At 34.4% G+C, this 13,821-nt stretch overlaps 1 long non-coding RNA gene across 1 annotated transcript; it reads right to left on the bottom strand.

Annotated features, from left to right (window-relative positions):
* Window positions 1-2,324: 2,324 nt before the first annotated feature.
* LOC130052376 (uncharacterized) lies at window positions 2,325-3,021 on the bottom strand. The gene is made up of 2 exons (XR_008800706.1): window positions 2,769-3,021; window positions 2,325-2,674 (listed from the first exon to the last, which is right to left on the bottom strand). It is a non-coding gene; the product is annotated as an uncharacterized LOC130052376 (long non-coding RNA).
* Between the last annotated feature and the right edge of the window lie 10,800 nt (window positions 3,022-13,821).

Raw genomic sequence — 13,821 nt, 5'->3', positions numbered from 1 at the left:
ATAATGTGTCACTGACAAAGGATTAAAAATACAATTTATTGCAAAAAGGGATTTTCGCCACTTTCAATTTTTTTTCGCCATTTTTGAAAAAAATTCGCCATTGGCGAAAATGGCGAAGCCCAGCTCGAGCACTGGATCATAGGTCGAATGCGAACGAAAGAAGTATGATAACAAGATGTATGTCCTGTGTTTGTGCAGCCAAATGTGCTTGTTTCAATCCTTCTAAACACATGTGTCGTGAAATTATGAAAGAACACAATGAATCAGAGCGGTCCACGGAAACTGGCATAAATTGTAATGGAAATGTGACAGCAACATCAGAGCAGTCCACTGAAACTGTATGGCATAAGTTGTAATGGAAATGTGACAGCAACATCGGATTTTCAAGATAGCAAGGTCATGAAGGTCACAGATGGGGAACTCATAGGGAAGTGGTGCGTTGTGGAGTATGATAGAAAAATCTACCCAGGTACAATTTTGGATGTAGACCATGATTCAGTTGAAATTAAGACCATGCACAGCGTTGGTAAAAATCGTTATTTCTGGCCGTTTCATGAGGATATTATTTGGTGCAAGTTTGAAAGCATTATGAAAGGTGAAGATAACAAACAGTGATTAACCTCATAACTCCTATAAGGAATGCAAAATAGCAACCTTTGAAAAGCAATACAATAAGCACTAATCTTTCAGAGGAACAATTATCTTATGGGTTTCCTGTATCAATGATATAAAGTCTTAATCTCTTTTCAAATTTTACATCATGTGTGAGCATGTAACGCCTCCTTTCCAAACAGTTTATCATACTTTACAGATATAACATTTATTCATCATTTATGCAGTAAAATAAGTAGAGAGTATTTTTTGAAGAAAAAAAAATGCAGTTAAAAACATCAAGGATTTAATTTGTATCATATTACATTTTTCTCTTTCGTTTTCTCTTTTATTTCATCCGAACAAACTTCTCTTACAAAATTCCAAAATGTCCTCTCTCGCAATCCCATGTTTAGATGGAACAGTGTTTGTCATTCAGACTTCCAAATTCATAGTCAACATCGCGAAATAACATGTTGATTTGGTGTTTTAACACGTTGGTTTCACGACATAGCGCATACGTTTTGCGATATAACGATGAAATCTACATTTATAAATATGCAAGACATTAACATGTACATCCAGTTAAGAAATAAATTTCAGTTTTGAAAATACAAATACTGTTAGCGCTTCATGAAAAGTATGCCTGCGTAAAGCATTTCAGTTCATACCCTCATGTAATTTTACTAACCATTCAAAAGTTATGACTAAGGTTATCGATTTTCAAAAGTATGTCTTTCAAAGGTGAAGACTGTCCTGTAAAGAAAAGTCTTGTCACAGGGAATACACATGTGAAATGTGAAAGCCCTATCAACATTCATTCAAAAGTTATGGCGAATTAAGGTTCAAGTTTTTGCTGACAAACAGAAGGACGGATCAAAAACTATATATGCACCCCGAATCTCCGATTGCGGGGGCATAAAAATGAAATTGAACATTTGCTTTTCAAAAGCATTATTCTTGTATTGATACTCAGAATCTTTCTGGGAAGGGGGTGGGGGTGGGAGGAGGGTGTGGACGAGAGTGCAATCGTCATCAACAATAATTATTCATGTTTCAAAAATTATAATAAAATATAAGGATAATTTTTTTTCTTTTTCATTTCACTAATGAACATAATTTTCTGAAGTACTTCATACATTGTGCATTCTGGACTCTCATGTTTTGCACATGCACGCTACTTTGTATTATTCTAATCTACATAGAGGCTTTTCTTAACAACTAATTTGTGACGTCATAATAGAGAGAGAGAACAGTCAGCTGTATACACCAACATTGTATTTGAAAATTTGGTCAGTTGTTTGACCTGAATGAATAAAAATTGTTCATTTATTTTTTAAAATGATATGCAACAATATTTACATTTGCCAATGCACTTCCTTATATGACAGTACTAATGAAATTGATGTTCAATTTCGTGTGACATGAAATTGGTCATGTGATCAGTTTGTTCTTGCGTATGAATACAATCACCGCTTCAAAAGTCAATTCCTGTATTTTCACCCTGGCTTCTTGCTTATGCAATGCAGTGGGGGATTTAGACACACACACACCCCTCTCGCCACAAATTTAAATAATAGAAATAGTGTGAGTAAAATTCCAGATTAGTAAAATTCCAGATTGGCACCCAAAGTTGCTAAGCATTTTGACTAATACTTGACTTTCACACACACCCTTTCGTAAACCCTGGATCCGCCACTGCAATGACATCATAACAGAAATAAACGCAGCAGGATATTTATACAGTTTATTTTGTAAAAAATAAGAATTTCATCAATTTATAAAAGAGAAACATTAAACATATATCCTTCTGTTTTTTCATTTTACACAGTTTTAAATACCGTCTGCAACTTCTGCAGGCGAATTTATAAAATAAAGTTCTATGATATTGGAAGTGAAAACATGTAGGCAGAGTTATAAGCCTACATTTATTTACTTCATGATGATAAGTTAACCTGTTGTTTCCTGGCAACTTCCATCACGGCTATGACTCGGCATGATTATAAGCGAGGCTGGTTTCGAGGCTCGAAAAATTTACATGTTCATATCAGGGTACCGGTGCGAGTCTTCTGACATTAAAATCCTACAACAGAAATCTCTCAAGTGAACAAAAACTACGTCAGTTCATTTTTATTTTATTTTACACACACTGAAGGTAAATAAAAGACGCAACCTACCTGCACTTGGTCTAAATCTGTCCTACTGTCTTGAATCGTCTCCTGCATGGCTACAACCGCGAGTCCTAACGATGAACATACCGTTGTTTATTTCCAAAAACCTGACTAAGAGCTTAACGTTAACTTGACCCATCATATCCACCATCAATTCTCTCAGATCCTTTGAATTTCTGTCGAAATCTGTGATCAACAATTGCGTTTTCAACTTAGTAAGCTAGACCGACGCCAGTTTCTCCATCGCTGATCGCGACCAAATCACACCAAGATGTAGTTTACTCCGCTCTTCTTGTCATTTCAATTAACTTTACCCTTTAAATTACCTTTATTTTTACACATGTTTCGTCTTTTTTACTATTTTCAATTAAATATCTATATCTTATATTCTCTTTGATATTGTTCCTAATTTTTTATTCGATAAAACTCTTACGAACTATATTTTGTGTTCTACGATCGTTATTTTGGTCATCTGCTACATAATCATGGGAGCTCGGTAAGAACACAAATCAAAATAGAAAATATAAATATAAGAAATAAGATATCATTTTTTAATGTTATTGGGATATGACATGAAGTTGGTACGTGATCAAATCTACTATAACGCCCTTCGGGCGTTATAGGATTTGATCACGTGACCAACTTCATGTCATATCCCAACAACATTAAAAAATGATATTTGATTTCTTAAATGAATTACAAACAAATACACCAGGATAAGTACATATATTTTATTTCTCTTCTATATCATTATCTTTTTATGAAAATGTAATGTAAAGTGTTCATTTGGGGGGACAATGTCACATAGCTGAGTTCGATTTTGGCATAGAAATGAAAATTGGAATAAAACACACAATACTCAAATCAGAAACATATGTCGTATATAAAGGAATGTCATTGAGTATCACGTCCTTATCTTTTTTTTTTTTTTATGAAAAGGTAAATTAAAGCGGATAATGAGGGGAAAATGTCGGGACAGGGACAGGCTTTAAGCACTGTTAATTTGTCGGTCCCACCGGTCCCGGAGTGTTCACATCCTATTTTACGAAAGAAGAAAATAATATGATCATGCAAGCATGAGATTTCATATCTGAATTAACGGGAATTGGGGCTCAAATATTCTGTTTTTATCTAATAAAAAAATTTGGGATCGGGACCAAAGACCAGGGTTTAGTCAGGGAACGAAGACCGGGACCGAGACCGGGTTTTAGTCAGTACCTATTTTGGGTCATTTCATAACTTGAGAACAATTTCACCCAGAGTTTATTTCCTGAAATGTTGATAATGTAGGTAATGTAATCGTATCAGATTAAATTGCTGCCTTATCTAAATTTCTGTTTAAATCTAAATTTGAAATGAAATTATTCAGCTCATTGTTTGTGGGGTAGGCTTTATGCAAAATGATGTTAAATATCAGGGTGACCTGAGTCTCCACTAACGTCATTGATCCTCAGGATTTCTTGCATGTGGACCTGGGTTTTTGAAGGTTATACTCTTGTTTTGATGTTATAACAATTAAGAACGAATACTTTCTGTTTTAATGTGGGTTCAAAGTAAATCGGTTTAATGCATTTTAATTCTAAGTCATCGCGTTCTTGAAATCATAATAAAAAGGACCTCCACTCAGGGAGAAAATAAGTGAAATAAGGATAGAAGATAATATCTAGCTGCAAAACTGTAGGTCTATGAGAAAATATTGGAACTGATTAAAGAGCTATAAATCCACCCCTTATAAAAACCTTCCATTCAGGAAGCAGGGAAAAAAGAGCACGGTTAATGCCTTAAAACGCTGCTCCTCATGAATAAAATTAATAATAAAAGATTATATAATTTTTTTTAGTAAAATAAGACACCGTGTTTAAAAGGAAATCGTACGATTTCTAAGGTTAGATTTTCTCAACTTGTAATAAATATATTTCCATTCTACGCAAGGGAGTAGCACAAGCACAAACAGTTCATTGAGATCAACATCTCTAGTGCTTGTTGTCACCATCCACACAATAAATGCTAATAAGGATTACAGATTTTTTAAACATCTGTGCTACATAAATCTTAAGATAAAATATAAGTAATAAAAATTTTGACTTTTAAGTCTATTTTCAGTTTATGGTCTTGGGGCCTGATCACAAATATTCGTGTTATATCAAAATCACAGGTCCATGGTTGTTGTAGAGCGTAGTTTGATCTTTGAATCATGAGTGGAGTGCTTCTTTTATATCACGTTTTGTAGAGTAATTAGATCTGAGATGAACATAAAGGGATCAATGGCATGTAATAATTGAGAGTAGCATTGCGACTGAAAATGTCGACGAAATGGATACATTAATTGTCTCTCGTCTAATGATTTTAATTGTCTGGATACATCAATTGTCTCTCATCTACTTGTTTTAATTGTCTGGATACATTAATTGTCTCTCGTCTAATTGTTTTAATTGTCTGGATACATCAATTGTCTCTCATCTACTTGTTTTAATTGTCTGGATACATCAATTGTCTCTCGTCTAATTGTTTTAATTGTCTGGATATATCAATTGTCTCTCGTCTACTTGTTTTAATTGTCTGGATACATCAATTGTCTCTCGTCTAATTGTTTTAATTGTCTGGATACATCAATTGTCTCTCGTCTAATTGTTTTAATTGTCTGGATACATCAATTGTCTCTCGTCTAATTGTTTTAATTTTCTAAGTAGAACATGGATAATCTTATTTTCAGCCGGTGATGTAAATTATGAACAACCTCCTCAGTCTACACAACAGCCAGCTGATCGTATGTATACTCTTTGCAGCCAAGTTTTAATCTGATATGATTTTGTCAAGATTCATCATTGAAAAAGTATTAAGTATCAGATGATGCATATTAATTTTCTCAGAAAATAACTTTTAGTATATTGTAGATCCGTAAAGGTTAAATGTGTCCTCATGTTGAATTTTAGCATACTGTGCGGGATACAACCAGCCCCCGGCCTATGGACAGCAGCCCCCGGCCTATGGACAGCGGCCCCGGCCTATGAGCAGCAGCCCCCGGTCAATGAACAGCAGCATACAACCTATGGTTATCCGATGTCATCTTTCACGAATGTTGTCGTAAGTTACTGATCATTATCAGCAAGTACCGTGAACAAGTTGGAGATTATATTAATGTTTGAAATAGGAGTACTGTATTTGAGTTGTATATGCAGGCATACATTATAGAACATCTTTCCTTCTACTGCTATATAAATTTTTTTTGACTAGACACAAAATATAAATATGAGAAATAAACCAATTTTGTAAATGGAGCTAATCCAAATTTCCAGTAATTAGAACTGAGACTTAACCGAAAAATCATGAAAATGGATCTGAAAACGCTTACAAAAATAAATAACAACAAAATTGGCGGGGTGGAAGGAGGTAACTCACAAACTTGACAAAACGTCCGTCGTCCCAGGCTGTAGGTAGGAGAAGAGGCAGAGTGACGCGCTCCTCCCAGGCTGTAGGTAGGAGAAGAGGAAGAGTAACGCGCTGCACGGCCGAAATTTTATTGTTAGATTTTGATTGGTCAATCTCTGCCTCTCATGAGACATGAACTGAAATTAGCCTTACCATGCATCACCTAACAATATATCAGACTTTAACATTCAAAGAGGATACTTATTGATTACTATAAAACATTTTAAGTAAACTTAAATTTATTTATATCAATGCAATAAGTCTTTTGATATCCCAATAATCCATTAAATTGCTATTTGTTTCCATAATCCTCTCATCACTAAAAACACCAATTCTTATCCCCTTTAAATAAACAATAAGTCTGTGAAACAGTTTGTCGTGTGTTGCCACCTTTGTGACGGTTGATAATTTGTTTAAAATTATCAAAAGTATTATTAACAATGTCATATAATTTTACTAGACACAAAACATAAATATGAGAAATAAACCAATTTTGTAAATGGATATAATCCAAATTTCCAGTAATTAGAACTTAGACTTAACCGAAAAATCATGAAAATTCGTCTGAAAAGGCCACTGACTTGACCGAAATAGGGAAAGTTCTGACCCATTATATATGGTGTGTAGGCAGACACGTACTGTAATGGTGGTCCACGAGGGACAGAGGCGTATTACTTCTTCTTCCTTTCAATCTTTTTTCTTCTCGCGTTTAATATTATTTGATGAATAATTTTGAAGAAAAATTAATTTTATATAATTCATATTTTAATTTTTTTTTTTTATTCATAATATAATGTGAAACGCGACTTTATAACTTAAATTATAAGAAATGAAAGTAGTTTTGCTCATTCAATACGACATAAAGTAAGTGGAGACATTTTACGCTATTTCACAATCCGCGATTTACAATGCGTAAACTACCCCAACTTACTGTATAGAATTAGCCAAAATTACTTTCATTTCTTGAACGTGTAATCTTTACGTGATAAGCTTCTCGTGACTATATACAATGATAGGGGATGCTTACTCCACCTAGGCACCTATCCCACCTCTAGTGTGTCCAGGAGTCCGTGTTTGCCCTTCTATCTATTTTGTATTGGTTATGGGAGTAATGAGATTGATTAGTGTTCGTTATCTTCACCTACCATGTATATAAAACACAGGTACTCAAATTAACAAACCTTAAGTGTTTGTGCAGTTTGGGTCCTGGAATAAACAAGATTAACTTTTTAATATCAACATTACATTATTGACAGACTGGAAATAATTTGTATTTTAGTTAACCAACAAGGTACCCACTCGTATTGTAGTCCACACAGGGAACGATTGGCTGGTTCCCGCCATATTATCCTGTTTGTTCTGCTTTTGGCCCGTCGGAATCTGTGCCATTGCGGCAGCACTCAGCGTAAGGATACTCATTTTTCTTGACCATTCCGGAAATTTTAATTTAAATCTCCTAAAAGAGGAGCAGTAGTTTGCTTTGTTTTATGGTTTGGGTTTTTGTAACTTAACTGGAATTATTCATGCAATTTTGCATAGGAATTACTATTTCATCCAATTTGGAAGTGTCGGGACATCTACTTTATGTAATTACAAGATAATAATCAAACTGATATATTGCATTGAGGTGTGTCAAAAACCTAAACCGAGCATCCATTACATCATGAGATAAAATGGAGGAAGAAAACTTCTTCGGCATAATTTTCTTTTGATCTACATCATGAAGTTTAGAGTTCACTTGATAATTTCATTGAATTTAATTTCTTTACAATTCCGGAAATTTGAATTTTAATCTCCAAAACGAGGAGCAGTAGGGTATGAACCCGTTTTGTTTGACAATGAATTTGTATGTTGGGTTTTGTTTTGTTTTATTTTTAGAATGTTTTTGTGGTCTTTTTTTGTTATAAAACATTTATATAATTCCTTTATTATCTCATACCAGTCTTGGTGACGTCTCAATAAGTGTGAAAAATTCTCGAGAGGGACGTTAAACAATATACAATCAATCAATCACATTAGTGGATTGCTCTAACATACACGTGGAAAGTGTTGGGGCATCTTATTCGTGTAATTACAATTCATGTACAACCCTGGGTGTTTTTCATATACTTAAACCATTGTTTGGTTGTTCTCAGATTAAAAGAATCTGTTTTGATCAACAACATTAACTATGGCTTCATCTGGTCATTTACCTGTAGTGTTATCAGCATTATCAGAACATTTGAGGTGAAATACTCCATTTAAATGATCTGTTCTCAATGTAGACAAGCCAGAACATTAGTTAAATTCTATGGACCAGTATTATTGGCTTGCTAAACTTCTCGTGACTATAAACAACGAACTTGTAATCCGTGCCTGAAGATAGACAACGGCTTAAGACCAAGGGACACTATTAAAGTTAAGGATATACAGCATTCGTGATTGCCATCTCTTACATTTATGTTATAAATCTTAAAAAACCTTTAAAATGTAACAAATTGAACCGAAACGAATGCACTAAACTATCGCGACCGGTCCTAAATTAAAGGTAAAAGTAGGATGGTCTTTCAAAGTTTTGATACCCACTATATTTGTTATGATACATGAATTGCAAAGTACCGGTCGATTGCAACGGACTTCAATAACTACAATTTCAATTCAACGTTTCCGCGGTCTTCGGTGCTGAATCTTTACTGCCCGTATGTTACTCATTATAGGGTTCCACCATATGACAGGTGCCCTACAGTAATCACTCTGTCTGTCCGTCATCATTTGCACGTGATAACTTATAAATAATTGGGGGATTTTCATTAATTTCATAGTAATATTAAGCAGAAAAATCGACCTATAGCTTTCAATATTCAGATTTATCTCCTTTGTTTATACAGAGTTATGGACGTTTGATATTCATAAGATAATAGCACTGTCTATGAGACGACACGCAATCACTTCAGAAAAATTTCATAAAATTTAAAGATAACGCACGGTTTTCTTTAGTAATCGCTCTGTATGTCCATCCATCAGCACATTCTATGCCACACGATACCGTAAGTTTCTTTGGGAATATTTTCATACATTTTACACATAATATTTGGATTAGGCAGAGGAAGATTTAAGATTTGTCGTGGGATCCTTTCTGACTTGTCTGTTTTCTAGTTTACATTTCGATCTCGCTGAATCGTACCTGCCTTTTCTATTGTGACGTAAATGTTTTAACTGTAACAGGTGGTAATCACGAAAGCTGTATTTTTCAATGTTCCGCGATCTTATTTCCATGCTATTGAAATTGATTGATTGTTTGAATGTTGTTTAACGTCCCTCTCGAGAATTTTTCACTCATATGGAGACATCACCATTGTCGTGAAGGGCTGCAAAATTTAGGCCTATGCTCGGCGCTTACAGCCTTTGAACAGGGAGGGATCTTTATCGTGCCACACCTGCTGGGACTCGAGGCCTCGTTTTTCGCGGTCTCATACAAAGGACCGCCCCATTTAGTCGCCTCTTACGACAAGCAAGGGGGTACTGAGGACCTATTCTAACCCGGATCCCCACGGGATTCCATGCTATCGAGAAAAAAAATAAAAACAGTTACAATATAGGATTAGTTTCGGACTTGATTCCCATTTAGCGTATATATACACAAGTGTACTTACAGTTCCTATTTTGACCGAAGAACGTGATTATTACGTTATTTTTGGCAAAAAGATTTTATATAGATTAGATAAAATAAAAATTAATAGAAAATTCCACATAACGTCAATTAAATGGTCTTGTAATATTCATTGTCAATGCTGATCTTGTTTTAGGCAAGGAGTCGTTATGACATCGGAGATCGCACTGGTGGACAATCCTTTGACAGGTGGGCTAAGATTCTGACGCTGATCCTCGTTGGAGTCGGCCTGATATGGATTATTCTATTGATTGTGCTGTATTTCACTGTTGGGCAATATGAGAGAGATTCGCTTTACTAAAAGGAACCCATTTAATAGCTTAGAATTCTCTACCAAGAGGCCTTTTTTGGGGTTAATTAGCAAACGAAAATGTGGACGGGGACACTACTACATGTAGCAAACGAAACCGTTGGAGTACATATCACTTTAATAAACGTCGGGATATATGTACATGCATCATGCTTTTATTCCGCATAAACTCTAGTATGCGTTTAACCTACATACCTATACAGTCAGTTTCAGAATGACTGTACGTAAGTTAAACGCATGGATAGGGTTGTATACATACTTGTATTTATCTTTTTATTTGGTTTTCATTATTTTACTATTTGTAAATTTGGATGATGTGTATGTACTTTTACAATTTGTAAATTTGGATGATGTGTATGTATATATGATAGTCAACAAACATTTGATGATTTAATTCAATGTTTTATTTATTTAAAGAGGATTGCAAACAGGCTTAGGGCTAGGAATATGCTCTCCTCTTTTGATCTTTCCACTAATTTCGTCAGGCAGTATCAATTTGTAGTTGTGTATGTCATTAAGTAAACATGAGACAAGTCTGGTAGTTGACTTTCGAATTTTATCAAACTACAACGGAATTTGTCTTAACCTAACATGTCACTGCATCTGCCTGTCCGTTTTGATTGCTATTCTCTTTATACTGAACATCAATAAACTTTTCTATAATAATATAGTGTTTACTCGTGTTTCATTGAACCCTCAAAGACAGTACAAGTTTACAAAGCAGTTTTGACATCAAATGAAATGGGTAATTTTAGTAATAAGTTTTTGGTAATAATACTATGTTTACTGGATATTTCTATCATTTGATCTAACAATTATGCAAATTGCACTTGGCCACCAATGCATAACATGGATCATTACAAAAGAAGTTTTGAACGATTTCAATTTTTAAATAACGTTTTTCCATTGAATTTTCAAGTAAAGATTTGTGAATAATGTTAAAATAAAGGTGGTTTCACAGGAAAAATTTGTGGTAAATATTTATGGATTTTTAGTAATATTATAACATAAACAAGTGGCCCATGTTTTACAAATTTCTATAGCAATTCTATGTCTTTAAGGTCTCCTGATAGGATAAGCTGGTAGATGACAAGACATATGGCCCTACCCCCAATTGAAAGTTTTAGAAGACATAGGGACATTTTCTAATTGAAAGTTTTAGAAGACATAGGGACATTTTCTAATTGAAAGTTTCGTCCTGAAAAGCGATAAGGGTCATGTACTGTTGATCATAAGTTTTTCTTTGAAGTTTGATGACTATTTAGAGAGGTTCTTTGAGTTATCGGTCGGTGACAATTGCTATCCATGTACGACCAACCTATCTGTGAAGTTCGATGACCACCTGACAAAGGGTGATCTAGTTATTGGTCGAACAACAAATACTATGCACATGCTAGAAAACTTCATGACATTTAGCTTGTTGACCTGAAAATCAATAGCATAGACTTGTTAGAATTAACCTTTCAATGAAGTTTGAGGAGCACTGAAAATATGGTTGTCTACTTACCGGTCCGACAAATATTTCTTCCCCCGTAATTTGTTTCAAGTTACCCTCAATAATCACGGTGACGGTTGTTAGAATTTTGAACGTCATACCATTATTGATAACATTCGTATAGAGAAGATTTTTAAAGACTTCCTACATATAAACAATGATGAACTTGAACCCATATTGAGCATCACTATAACCTTCAAGGTCATGGTATGGACAAACTGAAATCTTGAATTGCATGAGCAATACCGGTATTTCGACTTTTCTGGTTTCTTGAAAAGAGATTTGAAAACACCATACCCCCTTTTTCTACTTTATTATTTCTTAATTAAGAAGCATGCTCCTTCATTTGAATAAAATTTACTTCCCTTTACTTAAAGATGCTTTGTGGCAAGTTTCATCGAAATTGGCAAAGTGGTGTTTGAGCAAGAAGTAGGAAATGAGCAAGAAGTACATGTAGGAAATGTGGAAAGTTTCTAGACGACAAATGTACGACTGACAAAACTCACTGAAGCCTTGGCTTTGATTCTGGTCAGCTAAAAACACAAACACTAACCAGGAGACTGTCCGGATCCCACGAGATGATTACAAAAATAGCAATACGAAATTAAGTTTTGTACTTTGTTGGCGCTAAACAATCAGCCCCCTGATGAAGAATCAAAATACATTCCAACTCTTCTTTATTATACAGCTGTGAATGTCGTGAAGATCTCAACGGTTGTGTTATGAAATCAATAGGTACCTGAGATTGCAGAAACGTTCTTAAAATTTCGCTTTTCAAATAGCATACATTCTTTAAAAATCACAATCTTCCAGAACTAATGTAACTTCATGTACTGAGAATGAGTATATCAGTGCGTATGCAAGAGAATACCAGGGCTCTGAATTTGAACCTGAAGCAAACAGTGGGTACTCATTGTATTTGTTCTGTACAAACTGGCTTAAATTTCATAAAATAAAAGAGTGGATTACTGCACATACAAGAAACTTTTGAAACAAAATACGCCCCAGCCCCTCTTACTAGTATTCGCCAAAAATATCCCAAAATTATAAAATGTCAGATTAATGACCTTTGAAGTCATCTAAGCGAGTATTCATATCAAGTTCATAAAAAAGGTAATTTAGGATACAATTTTCATGAAATTTAGAAAGATACTATAATTGACAGTATTATTTGCACTGCATTTGCCAAAGTTATTCTTTATCACATACTTTCCCCAAAAGCGCTTAAAATTTTCTAACCAAAAATGAAAAAAACAACAACCTGCCACATGCTTAAGCATTCTATAAGAGTAAAATTTACAGCAGTTTTTATCAAACACCACAAGTAATTGATTGATTGATTGTTGTTTTCCGCCACACTCATCAACCTTTCAGTTATCTGGTGGCGCCCAGATTTTTATTGATGGAAGAGAGAACCCAGATACAAAGTACCTGGAAAGTGACCACCGACCTACTGGGAAACTTTCTCACTTACCGGCGCGAGCGGGATTCTAACCCGCGCCGACCAGAGGTGAGAGGCCGTGTGATTTTGAACACGATGCTCTAACCACTCGGCCACAAGTAATATATATCTTATAGATATTTTAAAACATATTTGTATAATTTATTTTTTTTCTAATTGACATGTTGTTTAAAGATTTTATCTGTAGATCTAAAAAAAAATATTAACAAATAACGTTTTCAATTTTTATAAATATTTTTTTAATAAAAATAAAAATAGAATGTCTATCTGAATCGTTTAGGCATGTCTTATTAGATATTCATATCATGCTCCAAATCACACCAAAATTTGGACTCTATAATCTCTTATTTGCAAACAAAACACCTTTTTTATCATTCCGGGAAAAATCACCAAAAAATCGTATTAAATAATCGAGAGCTTATATTACTTTTTCGATGGTGAAATCATACTTCATACGAGGTGCTTACACGAGTATAATGAGCCACCCTAAGTTTGAGTTAATAGTGAACTTTGTACTTAGCAAACAACGAATCCAGACGTTTTTCTGGCGATTCCTGCAGCTACAGATCTTAAATATTTAACATCAATTGATATCAATGGGTTACAGATGGAGTTTGAGTTTTGGTTTTGTTCCTATTTTTTTTTAAAGAGTTTTATTTTAATCTTCAGATCAGTTGTATCTATATTCAAAAATACATGGTAAACCTCGAAGGA

This window comes from Ostrea edulis, chromosome 1 (assembly GCF_947568905.1).
Source record: "Ostrea edulis chromosome 1, xbOstEdul1.1, whole genome shotgun sequence".
Lineage (NCBI taxonomy): Eukaryota > Metazoa > Mollusca > Bivalvia > Ostreida > Ostreidae > Ostrea > Ostrea edulis.
The sequence above is the reverse complement of the archived record's forward strand: the minus strand, read 5'-3'. Positions and strand labels throughout refer to the sequence as shown.